The sequence below is a fragment of the Podarcis bocagei genome, assembly GCF_964188305.1.
Source record: "Podarcis bocagei genome assembly, chromosome: 2".
NCBI classification, from domain to species: domain Eukaryota; kingdom Metazoa; phylum Chordata; class Lepidosauria; order Squamata; family Lacertidae; genus Podarcis; species Podarcis bocagei.
The window spans coordinates 61,112,895-61,134,508 of NC_138126.1; positions in this window are offsets into that span (position 1 = coordinate 61,112,895).

Below are 21,614 nucleotides of genomic sequence, written 5' to 3' on the forward strand. Positions count from 1 at the left end.
AATCAGACTCCTTCCGCCCTCCATTGTTATAAAGATTGGGAAATGGTTTGTTTTATATTACTTTAAAAATGTGTTTTCAAATGCATATTAATTTTAGAGAATATGGTATTGTTTTATAGCACTTCTGTAGCCCTTTATCTCTTTGATTTCCAGGCACGCCATGTGTCACGGGAAGCTGTGTTCAGGTTTGCATTAATGCAGTGCTCTGTGAGTGGTTTCAATTGGAGAGCATTCTTATATTTTCCTTTAATATTCAGAAGTCTTTAATCAAGACACGTTTCTTTGTGTTTTGTTGTCGTCATCCCGTGCCTTTCTTTTTGAGTTCTCCAAGCTTGTTCTGCTGGTTTTGGTTTAGGAGCTACTTCACCAAAAGCATTATAGAAGTCTTCTTAAGCAGCACTGATGGCTATTCTTAACATGACATGGCAGGCTAAGAAACAGGCTTTCGCCAACTGCAGCTTGCTCACTTGTGTTTTCTTTTAAACATTATATCTGCATATCTGGCTTGTCTCTCCCAGAGCCACTCAGCTGAAGTATATTTCAGTAACATTTGGAGCAGGGTTAAGCCCATGGAGAGAAGACTGCTTCCACCAGGACCTAGTGAGTTTATACAGAAAATAATATCATCCACCTCAAACCTTTGGAATGCAGCGGGCTATATATTTGAATAAATGCTTTTTCTGCCACTGAATGATGTATGTGACCTGGTATGTACAGGACTAGCTGGATTTGATCTGTCAGAAAGCAGGCTTTTGGTTAAATCCTTTAGTTAAGAGAAAAACTTTCCAAGATGCCTCAGTCCGTACAAATGTGTGCACTGTTTTTCTCTGGGGTTTGTTTGTTTACATGTGTGATTGTATTGGCCCAGTTCTCACGGAGATGACAAATCTGTGTCTGGCCTTAATCTAGGTGGGCCACCAAAAGGAATACAAAAGAGGAGTAAGATTTGCATAAATTGTGCATGTGCTAATGCATACAGTATGTGTAGATTCCAATGTAGAAGTAATGAACATCATTTAAATAGAATCACATTTTCCTGTAGTGCGGAATATTGTGGCACCATGGGCTGTGTGTCTGCTCCAGGGAGTAATTGGTGAGGAACAGTTTCAAGACCTGTGATCCCTTCATAAGGGCACTTTGTTTTTAAGCTGGACTTAGAGCAAACAGCCCTAGGAGACGATTCTCTGCAAAGGATGCACAGCCACCCTGTGTCAGACCTGTGGGTAAATTATCTTCATTCGAGGACACAAGCCCAAAGATGTTGCCCTTTCATCCCATCTGTCCCTGCAGCCCCAGAAACTGGTTTCATTATATCATCACACATCTAGGCACCTTAACCCAGCTCCCCTCCAAATTCAATGCAGCTGCTACAATTTTTTAAAAAGCCATTTGAAAGTGTTTCCCTGTCCAGGCATTGGCCAGCCTGAGACTTGCTAAGTTTTAACAGTGTGATAGCAGAATGTGCTCTCCTGCTGCCTTTAGAGGCCCGAGAGTTTTAGAGCCTAGGAAAAGCTGTGTTAGAGCAGGCCAAAGGGCCATTTAGTCCAGCATCCTGCTCTTACACAAGACCCACCTACACTTACCTTTGTTCTGCATTTCTAGGCACAGGTCCAGGTTTTCCAGGTCCAGATTTGACACTTGGGGCTCCCCCCCCCAGTGCTTTCCCCAAGAAAACCCACTCTTTACCACTGAATCTGAGCAAATGGCAATTCACAGAAAACCTGAATTGCTGTTTGCTTCGATTCAGCATTAAAGAGTGAATTTTCCTGGGGAAAGCAGTGAGGCAAAAAATAATAATAATGCTTGGACAAGAACTGGGAAAGCACAGACCTATACCTAGAAAACATGGGGGGGGGGGAAGGTAAGTGTAGATCAGCCCACAGTGGCCAACCAGATGTCTAAGGGAAACACACAAGCTGGACCTGAGCACAACAGTACTCGCTGCTCCAGCGTTTTCAAGCAACTTGTATTCATGCTGAGTGAAGGTAGAATATCACCATCATCTGTCTCTGGCCTCTTTCTCTCTCTGGAAGCAAGATACAGTAGAGCTCAGCTAAGTCTATAGCAGGTGCTAGAGACCTTTGGCCCTCTGAATGTTGCTGAACTACGAACCCTATCAGCCCCAGCAAGCATGATGGAGTTGCAGTTCAGCAACATCTGAAGGGCCAAAGATGCCTCACAACTGATCAAAAGCAATGACATATTGAAGGCAACAGAGGCTAGACCGCTTCTCTCTTTGTATATGGTACCAAACTGCCTCAGCAGCTCAGTAGAAATGACTACATTATGAAACCCAACCATTTTCTCATCCAGCCACACTGGGTAGGATCCAATAACTAATCCCCCCCTTTTCATCAAGCAGTTTTTATCTACATTCAGCTTCCACATACAAGATCTCTTCGTTTGTATTCAGGCTTACAGTAGTGTACAGTCAGAAAAGCCTAACCCTGCAATATTCATCAGAGCATGACCAAATTGTAAATTAACCAGGAGAAACTCAATCAACAGTCTTTGTCTGTGAGGTAGTTTCCAAAATCTTAGCTCATACTTGCAGCTGTTTAATGAAATCTTTTCATTTAGGTTGGGAGGCGGGGAGTCAAAGTTCTGTGTACGTTTGCTTCCCTCCCTTTTTATATAATAAATAGGTCTGTAGTCAAGGCTAATTGTGTCTTTTGCTTAGCTGTTTTCTTTTCAAGAAATGTAAGGGTAAAGCCTATGCCTAAAGCACTCAGGGATTATGCAATTGTGTTTTACATGCCTCTTTGCTTTAAAAACTGCAGCCTGCAGGTACATACACAAAGCCCCACCTGTAGGACAGCACAGTCACGTACCTGTGGCTTTATGGAACTCTACTGCTTGATAGCCACCGCCTTGCAGGTGCTAACAAATGTTTTATTGAGATTCTATACTGTTCTCAGATTGCAGAGATCAAGAGGTGAAGCAGGGTAAAGTGATAAAATATAGCCGTGTCTATAAGTAAAGGAGGAACAGCCTCCACCATAGGGATAATGACAATTAAAACAATGCATTATTGGAGAGTGACACAGCATTCAGCTAAAACATTGGAACAGGAATGCTATCTGGCAGGTTGGCCAAACTTGAACCCAAGGAAGGACCAATGAAGAAATGCAGCATGAGAGAGAGAGAGAGAGAGAGAGAGAGAGAGAGAGAGAGAGAGAGAGAAAGTGAGCCATCTACAGCTGTTCTGGTTCAAGGAGTCAGTGAGGAGTCTTCTCTGCTCATGCAGATTCCCATATGATTTAGAATCCTGACCTTCCACAGTCCTAAAATGCCAGTGATGGGCTGCAATCCCAAATGAATAAATACATGCAACCCTCCAAATTAGAAAACAAAAAGAAAGGGACACTTTTGTGGGGTCATGGCAGAACAAGGAGATTTAAAATTCAAGTTGAATATCCTATAGTCTCTTTCACAGATGACATATCGGCAACCCTCCCTGTCTTTTTATAGAATGTATAAAACAGCTGGTATGTTGTTTCTCATCTGCCAAAATCCATATTTAAGGAACATTCTAGCCAGCTTTCATATATTTTAACACCAACAATGCAAAGCTCCTGCATTGGGAACTAGAAGTATAATTATAAAGTCATACTGTCAATTGTGGACTTGCTGTGGAGCTGGAGAAAGCTTTTGACCTTGCTGAGTGGACTTTGCCGTTTTCAATGGCAGATAGCAGGGTAACAGCTCAGGAGTCAGCGTCATATTAGATAATCTAAACCAAGCAATAACCTTCCTAAAAGAAAAGATAAGTGGACATAACAATCTACATTCTCAATAATACCTAACTGAGCACAAGACTATTGAAATTCACAGGGATATATGCAGTAGAGGCTGGTTGGGCGGCAAGCACAGGGCAAAGTGGCTCACTGGCTTTGTGACACTGCACATTGCTGCCGAGTTTCAAGAGGGAGAGGGTCAAGGCAGCGGGGAGCTCAGCACAGCACGGGCACAGCAGTGGGGCCAAGTTGATGCTGCTCCCACTGCACCACACCCTGCTAAGCTTCCTTGCCCCTCCCCTTCATGGTAACTACCCCGTGCCGCCCTGCTGGCCACTACTGGGAATAGGACGGTCAATGTTAGTGTGGTGGAAAAGATGTGTCTTTAGTCTGATTCAGAAGGGCTCTTACTGTGTTCTTATGTTTGTCATGGGCAAGTTTTTTTTAAAAAACACACATTTATTTAACGTATATACCTTCTTTCCCTAATGCATTTCATCCCCTATTTATTATGCATCTGCTGTTACAGGAAATGCTTAGAAGTCTAAGCCACAGATTTACCATTTATTATACCACATGCTATAAAAGCAGAAAACGAACAGTCACGGAAGATTCATAAAACTGGTTTGTCCTGAGGTGACTTCATCTGATGATGATGATGATGAATCATTCCCTTTGCTGAAAAGCCATCCTCCCTTAGAGGACACTCACATCTGGCTTAAAGCTGGGGGAATTCTCGTTCAAGAAGAAATCTCACCCTACCACTAGCAAGACGAGCGATTATAAACACTGCAGTAGAAAACACTGGATTGCATCTCTCTGGAACTCTGATAACACTTTCCCCTCATCACCAATGGTTTAATGCAGGTTGGGGAGCTCTCCAGGTATTGCTGGACTCCACCAATACTCCCTTTGTCCCAGCTAGCATATCCAGTGGTCAGGGTTGATGGGAGTTGTAGTCCAGAAACATTATCATTCAGTTTAGACCATCTAATATGGAGCTGGTCCCTTGAGTTGTTACCCTACCACCTACTATCTACTGTTGACCTTGCTGAGTGGATCTTGTCATTTGCGGTGGTGGATGGTAAGCAGTAGCCAATGGGGAAGCCAGACCTGAGCACAAGAGCCCAGTCCCATCCTGCAGTTTCCAGCAACTGATATTCAGAAGCATTACTGCCTCCAACCATGGAGCCAGAACAAAGCCATCATTGCTAGTAACCTTGATAGCCTTGTCCTCCATGAATTTGTCTAATCCTCTTTGAAAGCCATCCAAGTTGGATGTGAACGTGGGAGTGAGTTTCATAGTTTAGCTATGCATGCTTGAAGAACTAGTTTCTTTGATCAGTTCTGAAACTTCCAGCATTCAGCTTCATTGGATGCCCAGCAGTTCAAGTGTCATGGGGGGGGATGGGACTCATTTCCATCCACTTTCTCTGTCCCCTGCATAATGTTATAAACTTTTTTTAATATTTTATTTTCAGGTTTTCAAATTTTATAATCACAATATTTTATAAATTCAATACTTATCCACAAATACAATACGAAATCTCCCCCACCCCGCCCCTGGTTTCCAATCCACCCCCACCACCCCAATTTCTGGCATCTAATTACATTTCTCCAAACTATTTATTTTTCCTCTTGTTTATCTTAATTTTCAATTACCGGTATATTCTTTCATAAATGTTATATCAAGCCTAATGTTTTAATGCTAATGTTTTAATATATTTACAGTGGTTGTTTAAATAATTCACAAATATAATTTTATAAACTTCTAACCCTGACACATTCACTCTGAGCATTGCTCAGTCACAACACCAAAGTTATGAGGAAATAGCCACCCTTTTGATACAATTTGCTTCATTCACATCAAGATCTCCTCTGTTGCCTCCCTGATACTAGCCTCATTTAATGTGTTGTTTATCAACTATGCATCATAATGTTTCAGGGTGCCACTCACTGATCTGCTTAGAACCATCTCTGCTAATACTCACAGGTGAGTCAGTGGATAGGGGAAAGCCAGGCTCACATTTCAAGTCAGTTCTGAAGCTCACTGAGGACCCAAGGTCACATCCACACTATATATTTAAGGCACATTTATACCACTATAACAGTCATGGCTTTCCCCAAAGAATGTTAGCCCACTGCATAGGTTTGTTGTGGGGATAAAACATCACTTTGAGACCCTTGAAGGAAAAGCAAGATATGAATGAAGATATTGTGCCTATGGGCTGACATAACCCCAAAGTGTCTCTGAGTTTGATGGCCTATCTAGATAATCATTTTTGCTGATTAGTAAATGAACAGCTGGTGCAGGTATTGTGGTAAATCACTTCCCTGGCACTCAAGCAAAACGGGGCTTCCTCCCTATGGTACTTCTAACTATAGTGTGTGGAATATGCTTATGTGAGCATCAGGGGCGCCTCTGGCATGATGTCTGTGACATCACAGGCCGTAAGTGACACGAATCCCTTCCATGCAGCAATGAAAGCACTCACCTTGAAGTTGTCTTGGTTGTAATTTTGAGCTTTCTCAGTGAGAAAGTATCTACCAATTAGAAAGCATCTACCCGTGAGAAATTGCATCTACCAATTAAAACATGCTAATTTAAATTTGTTTGCTTACGAATTTGTGAATTAGCATTAGTGAAATGGCTAGGATAGTTTAGTTTCTCACATGGAAACTTTGGCCTATGTAGGATGCTACGGTGCACATTATTATATCACCCCGGTGGGAATTGCAGTTTGCAGCAGCAGAAACCAACGAAGAGGCTGGGCAAGTACTCGGTGCTCAATTTCTTTTCAGCTGCAATAGGGTACCCCCACAACCTTTTTAGTGCAGCCGTCTACTACCCACTACAGTGAGACTGCCGCTACCCAATGCATGAAGACAAGATGTTGCTACATCAGGGTCTGTGGCAGCACAGAGCCTTTAAAAACAAAATACTTTTTTGTCATCTGGAAAGACCCTGACAGATGCTAGATTGATGGAATAAATCAGAAGAGTTGAAGGTTCTTCAGGCTTCTTCCAGATGTTTTGGGTTTAGTAAAAAAGGAAAAGAAAAAGAGTTTGCCCCCCTGCCATCCTCGTAAACGAAACCCACATTTATTTTCATCAAGATTCAATTAAAATCTATCCTTTCCCCCACAAGGCTGGGTGCTGCAAGCTATGAGGCATGGCTTGAAAGCGACCTCATATCATACGCTGCTTGTTCTTTTCTTCAGGAACAACAAAGACAAATCGAAGCAGGCAAACTTCCCAAGGAGCTCAAGTTTCCAAAAGCTCTTCATCCATAGCTAGGTCCAGATTTCTGAGAGAGCCGACTGCTGACACCTGAAATATCATAGCACAGACAGAGGGTGTCAGTGGCACGCCAGAAGCTATTAGCTGTAACACAGGCATAGGTCTAAACCCAAGATGCCCCGGGCAACCCCCAGGGAGAAGCAACCGTTCAAGTCCTAGAAACAGGTCTCCTTCATTCCATTTCATAATGCTGAAAAAGTTTCTGTGCAGCAAAAATGCTTGCTAAAAACCTCATTAAATGTAAACAGGAGCTGGTAGGGCACCCAACATGGCTGAAAACAAGAACATTTCTTCCAATGCCTTAGTCAAAATCAGAGAACCCCCACAGTGTAGGGGGGGACCATAGATGTAGATCATACACTTTGCATGCAGAGGGTCCCATGCTAATATGCTGGTATAAGAATAAGGATGGAGGAGAAAGTCAAAGCCAAATCTAGCAAATCTGCACTTTCCAAAACAATATGAGAACTGAAGCACAGGGAGCCTTCAAAATTCACATGGACCAGAATTTTGTGAGGCAGTTTTCCAACGAGCCAATATTCACAAAAATGCATATATTAGAGGAAAGTGTTGATTGGAATAAAGATATTAGTAAAAAATACCATATAATATGCATTATGTTAGAGGAAATTGCTTTCCATAGTGTGTATGTTAGTAAAAACTGCATATTAAAATGTGTTTGTTAGGAGAAAGCGGCACTAAAATGTGAATGAACTTTTTAAAATGAAAAATGCAAATGGCTTCAAAATGGGGAGAATTTAATTTAAGGCAGAGGAAAAAAGAACCCAAGAAAACTAAAATGGGCAGATTTCCCATTCCTAGCTAGGAAATTCTTATGTACGAAGCATGGGCCACTAGTCTAAGTGTAAGGAAAGTTTCTTAGGAACCTGTGGGGTTTTTTTGCAATTGGTCAGGGAGATCCTAATAAGCTAAAAGCTTTGTGATAAAGTTCTTTACCTGGTAAGATAAAGTCCTTGATAAAACCCTGATAAGATAAGGCCTTAGGGTGCAGCCACACCCCCGACAGTAAATGAGTTTGGTGTACTTGCACAGGCTGTGAGACTCAGTTAGGATGTGGACCGAACTACACATTACACACCAATGTGCTCCTGGTTATTTGGAAACCATGACCACCCAGGAGATCTGAGCCTGCTTTCAATTTCTCATCCAGACATGTCCTTGTTGTGTGACCCCAGTAAAGAACGCAAGCATGAGCCAGCATTAAGAAGGGGGGGCTGAGTCAATGAGAAGGAGATGGCTGCCTTGAGAACGGGGTGAAGAAATTGCTGATCACTCTCTGTTTGCAATGTGGATGTCAAGGTTGCAAAAGAGACTGCAGGTAAGCTGAAACCTCTGTTCTACGATAGAAAGGTTTGTGGAAAGCAGAATCTTCAGTGCATAGAGAAACCTACAACCTGAAAAGAACCTGATCACCCCACCCTACTACACATCTTGCCAGTTTCTATTTTTGTCCACCTGATCAATTCCTGAGCAGGGGTTTTCCTTGCCTGCCTACCAGACTCCACCCTGTCCCCAGAGGCAGATGGCACACAGCCAAGCACCTCTTTCTTTCCTCTGTGGCATGAGCCTATGCAGCCCTTCCCCGTGCATAGTCCACACAAGCCCCACAATGAAACATCCAAGTGTATTCTCAGACTCATTTCCCTGCATTTGCAGGCTTCAGCTTTCTCCAGGATAAAATAGGCAGTGTCTGGGGGCCAGAGCAAAGGAGCCTTAAGGAAAAGGAGAAACTGCTAAGCAGTGTTTAAGCTCAGTTGTGGCAGAGTCTGGAAAGAATGCAGAGAAACTGAAAGACATTTGGCGTTGCCCCGTTCTGCTCAAACAGTCCTGGAAGAAGTGCATGCTAGCATCATCCTACCTTGTAGCCACATATTGGATCAGTTTCTTTTGCTTTTAATCTAAACAGGATCTTCAGAGTCTTGAGGAAATCGACTTAAAATGCACATCATTTCCCCCCATCAATTAAAACCACATTCAGTACCTGCCTTTCATTGCCCAGAAATCCGAACGCTACAGAGCCTGGAAAACAGACTTTATGTGTCTGTACTGCCGTTCTAGAGTTAGCCAACATTACTCCAGAAGTGGATGTGGACACCCCAGTTTTTCTACTGGCAACTTGTCAATCTAGAGTTGTTAACAGTTTAATGTGAGAAGGCCATTTCACTTATGCTAATTCACAAATTTGTAAGCATAATATATTAGGGTGACACACCTTAACTGGTTGAATCTGGCAAGGCAGCACAGCTCCACCCCTTCCCCCAACGACTCGGGGTAAGCCTGGGAGTCACGGGCGGGTGGCATGCCGAATGTCACCCCCTCAGTGATGACACCCAGGGTGGACCGCTCCCACTGCCCCTTCCTCCGCCCCTGGGGGGAGGGCAAATTATTATCAGTGGGGCTGATTACTCTTGTTGGCATGTGTGCATTAGGGATTTAGTGCTGGTATAATATTACTTTGAGGTTTCCTTGCTCACAGTGACACTTTACCAGATCAAGAATGAAACCTCAAGAGATCCAGAATGTGAACCCAGGTTGAGGAAATGAGGGGATGCCCATTGATCATAGGCACCATACAGCCACTCTAAAGCTGTGTATAAATGTCACCTCCAAAGCACATTCTTTCCCTCAAAGAGAGCACTGTAGTTTGTTAAGGGTTGCTGGGAATTCTAACTTGGGCCTCATCTGCACTATACATTTAAAGCAGTATCATACCACCTTCAATGGCCATGGTTTCTCCCAAAGAATCCTGGGAACTGTTGTTTGTTAAAGAGTGATGAGAGTTGTTTGGAGAACCCTATTTTGCCCAGAGAGTTACAGTTCCCAGAGTTTCCTGGGAAGAAGGATTGATTGTTAAACTACTCTGGAAATTGTAGCTTTGTGAGATATGTAGGAGCCACCGAACAACTGTCAGCACCCTTAGCAAACTACAATTTGCCTGTTCTGACCTCTGAGCTCATGTTATGGATGACTGCTAGTCCCTGCCCCCCGAGACATAACAGCAGCATCATATGCTTTGAGTAGTGTCAGTAAGAATAGGGTTTTTGTCCTCTGTTTTGGGGAACAGTTAGGGACTGACAACACCACAGATAAGGTATCTCTTTTCCAAAGGGATCAAGGCTGCCCTTGCTAATGAACAGTCGCTCAAAGTCACTGTCTCTGACATCCAGGAAAACAATTTCTCAAGAAGCCAAACACAAGAGCCTGAAGAGGGAGAGCTTGACACTTACCCTTGGGGTATGTAAGGATGGGAGCTCATTAGGAAAGAACTAGCTGTGCTGTGCCAGCTGATTTTGCTGAAAACACTTCTGTAATGAGGGCCAGCTCTGGCAGGCAGAGAGCTCACCTGAGCATCAGCAACCTGATGCCGCGACTCACTGTGGGCTCTTAGGCTGCCATTGTTACCACCACCCCACATACACACATGCATCTCATGTCCTTTCCATGGGATTACCAGTGAACACCCAGACCCAACCTCCCTCCAGTAGGGATGCTTCTTAGCTGAAAGGGTCATCATCAGGCTCCCCCATAAATATTTCACATTCACAGTCTCTGGGCACATCTCAAAACCCATTTATTACCCATTCACCCATATTTGTTTACACAAAGCTCTCCTGAAGGTTATACAATGTCCGCTGTTTATTGAGCATTCGTCCTACTTGTTTGTGTGGAGGTTATACAAATTCCCATCAATCAATTATGTTATCCCACATTTTCAGGTGTGCTTCCCCATCACTTTCCTTACAGTGAAAAGTCAATTCTTAATTTTTAAAAGTGGGTTTGTTGCACCAGAGTGCTTTAATTGATTTTAATTGTGCAGAACTCCCACAAAATACCGCTAGTTTGGAGGTATTTGTTGATTCAGTGTCAACAGGCTAAGTTTCACCTCAGTTCTGGTCCCCTTAAACCAAAGGACCTTTTATCTCTAAACCACTACCAAAAAGGGTAGCGGCACTATGGAAGCAATCTTGGAAGGAGGGGGATTAGGAAGAGGAGGGGGAGAAAGATTTATGCAGAACTAAAATCCCAAATGGTTTCAGCAGTAAATTTACACGTACATTCTCAAGCCTGCAGTTATGTTTCTCACCCCAGCATACCAAGAGATGGTTATCTTGCAGGGACTTCTTTCATAGCATCAATGTTTTCCGAAAGAACTACCTCAATTGTGAGGGATCCCAATGTAAGTTCTTTACAGAATGGATTTAATAGCCTTAGCCTCTCCCTTGGAGATGTTCTGTTATCAGATTCCTTTGTTCCTTGCTAAAAGTGATGGCAGACTTCCAAGTCTATGAGCCTTTGGCACATAACATTACCTTTACCCCCACACACATTCACACAGAGAGAGGTGGGGAGGGGGAGAAGAGAGGTATCTGGATAATAAGTAAAATATGGGAGGTAGGGCTGTTTTACACAGCTACGATAGGAAGTCATCTTGGAAAGCCCTCCATGGGGCAGCTGCCCCACATGCAAAGGCATTTCCCGCACCCTGGCACATTGCACAGACCTGCTCTCGCCACACATTTTGTCTGCAAGCCACGGTAAACTGCTGCCAGAATTTTGAAGGTGGCATGAAGACAGATCATGGTGTGGGACCCCCAGTGGCATGACAAACTGGGACACATGGTGAAATCGCTCACTGGCTAGAGAAGACACCACAGAAAAGCAAGACTTGAACTGTGGTCTCAAGCACTGTACCTCTGCTGTGTCACTTTAGAAAAAGAGGGAAATGAGAGAGGCCAAGAGGCTGCCAGATCCCCTTCTGTTCCACCCGTTGCGAAATCTGCCTTCTGTACTGATGTAGCCTCATCATATACAATTGCTCTTGCCATTTCAGCATAAATTTCCTACACGTACGCTCTCTCCACCAAAACTAATGAACAACACTGTACAGTTTTGCCATTGCCTCCCAGTGTGTAGGGAGGGAAACTTCGCATGGAAAAAAATAAACAAAGTTCAAGGCACAACCGAAGCCAAATCTCCTCAGCTGAGAGGCCCCGAGGCCAAAGAGCTAAGTCACTGCAGAAACTTGGATCATGTCTTCTTCTAAAAGCTTTTTGATCCTTCCCTGTAAATCAGCATTCTGTGAAATCAGGGTGGCCCTCAGCCTCTGCTGCCTTTCTAGACAGAGCATTTGTCTTTCATTTTGTAGGTAACAAGCAGCAGCAGCAGCCCTCTGTCGCTGGACAATGGGATTCGGCAAGTGTGTGCATGTGGGTGGGAGGGAACCAAGGATCTGGAGGAACACTTTTCATTTTTCATCATAGCCACACATCAAGCTGGCGCGGCATGATGGCTGAGGCTGCAAAAATCTATAAATTGCAATCTAGTCAACACAGGCTTCCAACGGAGAACACTCTTGGTGGGTTAGAAGACAGTAGAACTTCCCATGTAGGAAAAGTGTGCGTGAATTGCATCTCCATCTCTCCTTTGTGCTGTCTCCATCCTGCCTTACTTCCACTGGTTGTAGCCATTGAGTCATCAGCCTCTGCGACCCCATGAAAACCAGCAGAGTCCTGGTTTAGTGACAAGTACCAGAGTTTTGAGAGATGGTGACCTTATCACCATCAGAAGCTAATGGACCAGCTTAAAGCAAACACATGCATCTCCCTTACACAGGACTTGCTCATGGGACATCCAAGGGAGGCCGTCCGCCAAAATGCAAATCCTCAAGAGCAGCACAACTCCACAGAGCCTTTGCAAGGTCCTGTGCCTGCATTTCTGAACTTGATTTATAGCTGTTATTAATAGCTGAAGCAGTCCCAGCACAGACAATTAAAAGGCCATTGCAATAAATAAACAATCGTTGTAGTGCCATAAAGCCACAAGTTGGAAGGCCAAGCAAAACTATGAGCTGGCTGTGCCAGAGGGGACCTGGCTGTCCGAATCAGCCAGGCACGCTGTTCCCCAGGGGCTGAGCAGCTGCAGAGGCTGTGAAAAGCAGAGATCCCAGCCCTGGCTGCACTGCTGCTCTGCTGAAGGCAGATCCACCTGCTTCAGCCTGATGGCAATCTTTGCCACAAGTGACATTCTCCTGGGGAGCTACAAAAAGGCAATGAAAAAGCATGACATTGGATTGGAAAGAGTCGTCCTGCCATGGTCCAGCCTGAGATGAAGTCTCTTCTTCTTTTTCTCACACAAAGGCATCTAGAGAAAGGAGGAGGAGCAGGCAGAAACGACCAGCTGAACATCTAGCTCCAAGACTCCGAGAAGCTCACTCCTTCTCTTTGATATTTTGAGGAGAAGTCTTCCTGGGACCGTTCCTGCTGCCATTGAATACATAGGAGCAGGGCTAGTACAGCATAGCAGCTGAGCATCACTGCCTTTAAAATGCTGCATTCCACCCTAGAGTTCTCTTCTGGCATCTAAGATGGGTGCATGTGGTCCCAAGGGCAGCCTCTAAGACTGGAGGATCCAGAAAAGGGAACATACTTGTATGTTTCCCATACACCCAGCTTGTGAAAGGATGCCTAGCCCTACCTCCCTATTCCACACAGTCCCAGTGAAGACTTCATTGCTACAGTCAACAAGCAAGTCTAGTCCCACACCCTGTCTTAGCATAACAATGTGCTTCAGTTTAAGCGCATGTTACAGCTATTACAGTCCATCAAATGCCTGGCGAGAAGCACACTGGAAGGGACTTGGCTGTGGACATAAGAACATAAGCCCTGCTGGATCTAGTCTAGCATCCTGTTTTCTCATTGGCCAAGCAGATGCCTATGGGAAGCCTGCAAGCTGGTCATGCACCTGGTCAGAAAGGAGCCTGGTCACCCGTCAATCTCTGGCAGAGCAATTTTGTTATGTTCAAAGCAAGCGTTCCCAGTAAGGTGGTAATTTATGAGCCAGTTATTGCAGTGCTGGGGATTCCGCCTCTGTGCACTGGAAGCAAGCCCTGCAATTTCCTGTCCATATCCTGGCTTGCTCCAGGCAAGGACTGAACGCTTCCCACAGAAGCCCCCAGAGGCAGATGCCCCCAGTTTAGCAGTGCACCATGTCCGCACTGCTCATTTGTCACACATCCATGTCAGATGAAGCAGGAGGGATGATACCTGTTTCAACAGAAACACTGTGGCGTGTAAGACGCTCATACTGATATACTCAAAGCTACCTGCCGTGCTGATGGATGCAGAGCATGCAGACGGATCATGGTGCTGGCATTGCATCAGATCTGTTGGTTTGGGCCACTACAGCACCACGGATCAGAGCCCGTAGTCCTCCAGATGTGCTTGAACTCCATCTCCCAACATCTCTGACCCCTGGCCATGCTGGCTGGGGCTGATGGGAGTGGGAATCCAATGACTTCTCGAAGGCCACAGGTCCCCTGTCTCTGCATTGCAGGCACTCGCATAGAGAAACAAGTGGCTGTAGGCAGCACAACAAGCCTTCCGTCTTCCCCGGAACGCACATCTCCTCTTGGTTTTCTTCCCCTTCCCTCATAGCGGTCAATAGCCAGAGCTCTGCAGGAGTTTTGGCAGCAGGATCCCTACCTCTCTTGAGAAAACATGCGGTGTTTGTGTTTGCTTGACCCTTCGCTCCTTGGGGTTGGGATGCAGGCCAGACTGCCGTGCGAGGGAAATCCCTGCCGCACACAGAGCAAGCAGCAAAGAGGGTCTCTGTTTGGAACTTCTCCCGCCTCTTGGGTCACCCGCCAGATGCATCAGAGAGGTGGGGGATCCCTCAAGGCAAAACTCTAGGAAAGCGCTGCCTACGTTTTCCCAGCTGGGCTTCCCCCATACTTTCTTGTCTAGAGAAGCTACGCTGATTTCTCTCTCGGGTGTTCTCTCCGTCTTCTCTGCAGAATTGCAGGGCATGAAAGGGGTGTAAGAAGAAATCAAAATTGGGGACCCATTGCTTGAGCATTTTACTAGGCTGAAAACCATGGGCTGAAAGCATGTGCAACAGCTGTGGGGAACCTTTGGCCCTCCAGATGTTGCTGAACTACAACTCCCATCATCGCTGGCCATTGGCTATATTGGCTGGGGCAGATGGGAGGGAGTTGTAGTTCTTCAACACCCGGAGGGCCAAAGGTTCCCTACTCCTAATGTATAAGCACCAGCCTTTTCCCCCACCCCATACACTGAGGGCAATGGAAGCCAATCCTTTGAATGACTGAAGGTTTGGGAAATCCTACATATTAATGTTAAGTATAATTGTTTAATTGACACTGAAATGGAGAATGCCTGAATGTGTATTACTGAAGGGGATTTTCCATGGGGCTATATTATGCACTCTGAGCTCCTTGGTGAGTTGATAATTAACTGTTGATTGTTCTCTGCTCTAAATTGCATGTGTGTCTTTGATCATGTGATGAAGGTATTTGGTTGCAAATCTCCATCTTGGAAGGGTGGTAGATGTTGTCTTTGATTCTCAGAGAAAGATGTAAATGAAGCTCTCCAGAAGCATACAGCTCCAGACAAAACGGAGCCTGTAAGGAGAGAGAGAACCCTTTGATTCTAGTTCTGTTTGGAATTATCTTTTATTTCTAAGATGCTGAGCCTGTGATGGACAGCAGAAGGTATTGTATGGAATTATTTGGATGTATCTCTTTGATGTTTTCTGTTCTCTTCTGAAGAAAGTTCTGCAAGTTAAGTTTTGAACCATCTAATGGGTCTAGAAAATGTTTCATTCCAAAAAGAGTCAGTTTTTATGCATCCAGGCGCTTCAAGCTGCACAATATTAATATCTGCAATCATTAATAGGTTGGAAACAGTGAGTATAATCCACATGTTGGTTGAAAAGGGCTACAGCTCTGAGGTCAAGCACATGATGCTTTGCATGTGGGAAGTCTCAGCCTCAACCCCTGGCATCTTCAGGTAGGGCCGGCAGACACCCCCATCTGAAAGTCTGGAAAGCTGCTGCCAGGCAGTGAGACAATGCTGAGCTAGATGGACCAGAGGCCTGACTGCGCATGAGGCAGCGTCCTGTGTTCTTGCATGGGCTTGGGCTTCTCTTGCTACAATTTGGAGTAGATGGTGATCTGGACCATGTGAAGGATCTTACAAAAAATGAAGAAACCAGGCATGCTGACATAAGTGTTTGTTGTGAGCGGAAAGGGGGCCAGGCTGGGTGTGTGATTTAGTGCTAGGTGGTGGATTCATCATGCGAAGCCTGGGCGAGTTCAAGGTCCAAAGAAAATAGAAGATGCTTTGGCATTTGCTGCTTGATTGCACAGAGTGGCACATGAGAGACACAGGCCTTCGTCCAAGAAGGATCCTTGGCACATGGTGGGTGTGGTTGACTTAGCGCCAGACAGTGCCTTGGGCAAAACAGGTGTTGCATCAGAAGGGAGCAGAGAGAATGTGGAGCACAGGTGCAACCTGGTGGGATGCAATCTGGGCAAAAAGATTCCTGCATTGCAGGGGCTTCGACGAGATGATCCCCATGGTCCCTTCCAACTCTGTGATTCTGTGAATGAGAAAGTTGTGCTTAGGTATAAGCTCTGGCACAACCCCTTTGCTCTTAAAATTAATGGAAGATAGGAATCATTGGAAGGCAAACAGTGTGGTACCACCTCTTTTTTTTTTTTTTAAAGGCAATTCATTATATTACTTAAATTCCTTTCTCACTCTCTCCCAAAGGCTTATGGCTGCCACCCAGTCATATTTTGGAAGCACCCTCCACTATAAATAGAAAACTTGTGTTCCTATAAACATACTATCTCATAAAGAAGGAAATTTATAGTGGAAAACAGTGGCTGTCTCATGAATGCCAGTCAGAGGTGCCAGGCAAACAACAGCTAGAGGGGTTGTGACACGTCCGCTTGCCAAGACCTGCTGGGAGATCAAAGCACATGGCCTAATCCCTGCACATGGGCCCATGAACCCACACCAGGTTATATATAAACAATAATAAACAGCCTCATGACAAATCCCCATTAGGTGATTTAGGCAGGGAAGAGTGACTTGTCCCAGGCAAGTCAGTGAACTTCATAGTGAATTTGAGGGTGGGGCACTTCCAAACTGTTGCTATTTTAAGGTGGGTTTCGCATTCAGGTTGCACAATTAAACCTGATCTGGAATTCTTGCACAACAAGCACACTTCCCAAATGCTATACTTTTTGTGACAAGGAAGGTGCACTGGAAAGTGTAGGATAAGACTTGCTTTGACGCAATGTCATCTTAACTCCTCAGCAAACAAATCAAAATGGATGCTGAATAAATAGCTGATGTTGTCTAACCTGCTTACAAACACATCGAGATGAATGCTCAATAAATAGATTGTCCAGGAGTTCCCTGGGTCTCTCATATCCACAGACTGGTCTTTTAACAGCACCTCCATAGCTTCCAAAATGGAGGCATGGGAAATGACTGCATCATATTGGCTGACAAGGGAATGCAAATGGAATAGAATGAAAGGAAACCCAAATGCCATACACCAGAGGTGGAGAATCTTTTTCAATCCTTTCCCCATGGTCACCAGCCATCTGGAGGCCATGTGCCACTGGTAGGTGGAGCCAGAGGCAAAAGGAGGTGAGGCAAAGCTAACTCCTGCCGTTGCAGAGTATGCTACATTCCAGCCACACAAAAGTGACAGTACCCACTCTCCCTCATCCCTCTGCATCTCTCGATTCAGGCAAGCAAGAGGCATTACGACAATTCAAGGACACATTTGAACTATCCAAATCCAAGGGCACATTTCAGCCTGGGGAGAGGGGTAGGGTCTGGGGCAGGAGTGTGGCCTGGGGAGAGTATTGCTGAGGGTCAGGTTGTTGGTGGAATGTGATCAATGGGTCAAATCACAAAGTGCTTGGTCTCGTGTCCTGAGTTAGCACATCCGCCATGTCTAGATGTTCTGAGATAAGAGAGCAGGTGCTCTGGGTTACCACAGCAACAGGGCAGAGATTCAGGTGTATGACTTGCTGAGTCATTCACCCTCCTGTTGATTCAGGAGTGTAGAGACATGGCGATAGTTGGTAGAGCATGATACCCTTAACCTCAGGGTTGTGGGTTTGAGCCCCACATTGGGTGAAAGATTCCTGAATTGCAGGGGGTTGGACTAGATGGTCCTTGCAGTCCCTCCCAATTCTACCATTCCATGACTCTATGGCACCAAAATGATAATAGCCACCAGGGCATTGCTTTCATTATATTCCTGTTCCGGTGTCCTGTTGCATGTCCTGATGTTATCCTGTTTGCTGTCAGGGTCTGACTCTGAACCTGTGAGAGTCAGGGGGAAGGTTGTGGGTTTTTGCACAGCAGCGTTAGCTAGCATGGTGATAGTGTTACCTGATGTGTACCTTTACTTCAAATCAGGAGAACTCTATGTTGTAGACAGTGGTGTTTAGATTTGTCTCATGGCTGCAGACAATAAACACTTTGTTACCTTGAACCATGTGAGATACGAGTTTTTCGCTTAACCGGGGACTCTGGAAGAAGTCTGCTGGGAGCAGGAAAACTCTGAAGACTCTGCTGGGGCTCCACATACTCTGATGATATATCGCACAGGTTGAGGTGTGGTGAACTATCAAGTGACTTCCACAAGTCACCAACACAGGTAAGGAGGCATGGACTGCCACATTTGACCCCTGGGCTTGAGGTTCTCCACCATCTCTGAGTAAGCTCAACTGAGAACAATGTTAGTAGGCAACTAAATTTTAGTCACAGTAGACCGACTGAAATTAATGCACCCAATTTAGAGATGCTCATCAATTTCAGTGTGTCTGCTCTGAGTGAAATGTAGTTGAATACCACCCAAGTGAGACTTGTAGACTTGTACAGTAAAGCAAAAATTACAGAGAGCCAGTGTGCTGTAGTGGTTAAGAGCGGTAGTCTCGTAATCTGGGGAACCGGGTTCGTGTCTCCGCTCCTCCACATGCAGCTGCTGGGCGACCTTGGGCTAGTCATACTTCTTTGAAGTCTCTCAGCCCCACTCACCTCACAGAGTGTTTGTTGTGGGGGAGGAAGGGAAAGGAGAATGTTAGCTGCTTTGAGACTCCTTAAAGGGAGTGAAAGGCGGGATATCAAATCCAAACTCTTCTTCTTTTTCTTCTTCTACAGTGAAATCATTGAGGTGTCTAAAGGAGACGAGGCAGTAATGAGTGATTATAGATTGGGAAAATGTGTTCCAGTCACACACAAAAAGGTAAAAATTCTATATACCCTAAATGACATGGAACTGATCATGGGGAAGGAAGGCAACCCTGGACTTAAACTTAGGAACACCCGGCACCTGGTGCAAAATGTAAGTGCTGCTAAACTGATTGGAACAGTGACCACAGGGCTATCAAATTCAGCCCATGTGGGAGTGGACAGTTGCCAAGAAAACGCTGCACGGTCACATCTGACTTCAAAAGAGAAATGTCTAAAAATGATGGGACTGGTGAAAAGGAAGTTGAAACGGAAAGTCAAGGGGATCAGATTTCTCCAGAACACTTGGGAGTTATTCAAAACTACAGTAATAGAATAATAGAATCTCTTCTGCTTATGTACATACTGCACACCACGAAAGGTACCACCACAGCCCAGAGCTTGCCAATATGGTTAAAAAGTATAATTAAGAAAGCAATTAGGCGAGGAGGACTCCTTCAGAAAACAGAAGCCTTGTCCAAACAAGAATCATAGAATTGTTTAGATGGAAGGGACTGCGAGGGTCCAACCCCCTGCAACGCAGGAATCTTTTGTCCAATGTGGGCTCCAACCCATGACCCCGAGATTAAGAGACTTATGCTCTTCCCACTGAGCTATCCACCTTAGGAGAACTGTTAAAAAATCATTTCCTTATAGTGTTAAATATTCAGTGAGAATTATATGAATAAACAGGTAGGGAGAGTGCTCCTGTGTTTATGAGCTTCGCTTCAGCATCTGTTTGGCCACTGTGAGAATAGTATGCTGGTCTAGATGGGCCCTTGGCCTGATCCAGCAGGGCTCTGCTTGTGTGGCAAGAACGGACTTCCAGGAAAGAGCACAGCTGGCGCATCAGCCAAAGCTGATAAAAGGGACCACTGTTTAGTCACTGGTTTCACCTGAGCCTCGAACAGCAGCATCAGATCAAGTCTCTGATCTGTCAGGGAGAGTGCAGCCCTATCCAAAGGAGGTTGCACCCTTAATCCTAATGCAGAACGAGAACCAAAAAGCAGCAATTCCACAAGTTTCCATCATGTTCACTAGGAGCCAAAAATCACTGCCAAATGAAAGGAGCTGGAGCTTTCAGATAGTTACCACGGCTAATAGCTCAAGATGAAAACTGTTTGCGAACTGTTTTTGACACTTCCTCCCACCTCCTCTGTTAGTGACAACATTGGTGAAGTTCAAATTCAGTTTATAATTTATTTATTTTTTGAAGATTTGTCCCATACAGACTTGAACAATTTCACCAGGGAAATTGGTAACAAATAATACAATCTTCCAGAGGTTACACAGGAGTAGGTTCCCAAAGGCTGCATCTTTAAGGGGCTTGCCATATGCCTTGAGGTCTCTTCTCTGCTGGGGAAGTTCAGCAGGCATGAAACCAGAAATGCCATTCCAGCCTGATGGATGGTGCACATTACAATCCATCAGCAGGCATTTCCCTTTCCCTGCAAGAAGGATGATGTGAGCCCGCAATAACTTACACCTCAGTGTAGGAGGGCGCAGGTGAAAGTGCACCCTTCCTCGGACAGCAGCCCTTTCTCCCAAATGGCCCTTAACCAGAATTTACAGTGTCAAAATAAGGTGGCAGTTTGGGTATTGTGGGTACCCAACTGGAAACCGCCGAGAGCTGTTCCCTGCACCTAAAGCTTTCCACTATTTAGAGAGGCTCTGTTCCAGGCCCTTGCTCCTGGCAACTGCTCAAGAAAACATCATCTCTCTGCACAAAGCTATTTACGGGCCGTAAACACCAGCCAAAATCAACCTGGGCAGCTGAGGGTGTGCGTGTGTGGATAGAGACCTGTCCCCGCTCACTCTGTTCTTCCATGCACAACGCAGTGAGTGACAGAAGTGTTCATTCCTTTGCATTCTCCAGCCCCAGGGCCTTCCTGCACGATCGGTCAAATGCACGTCCCAGTCACAAGTCAGCCCTCGTCTCATACTTCAAGTAATCATGTTCTGGCAATAACAGCAGCCATCATTCCATTAGGTGGCCCTCGGGGCACCATTCTTTCAGCTCCTCATCTGTACAGTCAGGATAATTGGATAGGCCTACCTTGTCTGGGTGCTTTCCATAGGCTTTTAATCTCATGGCCGTGGGTTCAAGCAAAAAGATCCCTGCATTGCAGGGGTTTGGACCAGACGGCCCTCGGAGTCTCTTCCAGCTCAACAATTCTATGGTTCTATGCAAAGTGTTTTGAAGAACATAAATGCTAAATGTTGTCTGTGTTGTTTAGTCATTTTGTCATGTCCGACTCTTCGTGACCCCATGGACCAGAGTACACCAGGCACCCCGTCCTCCACCGCCTCCTGCAACGTGGTCAAACTCATGCTGGTAGCCTTGAGAACACCGTCTAACCATCTTGTCCTCTGTCGTCCCCTTCTTCTTGTGCCCTCAATCTTTCCCAACATCAGGGTCTTTTCCAGGGAGTCTTCTCTTCTCATGAGGTGGCCAAAGTACTGGAGCCTCAGCTTCACGATCTGTCCTTCGAGTGAG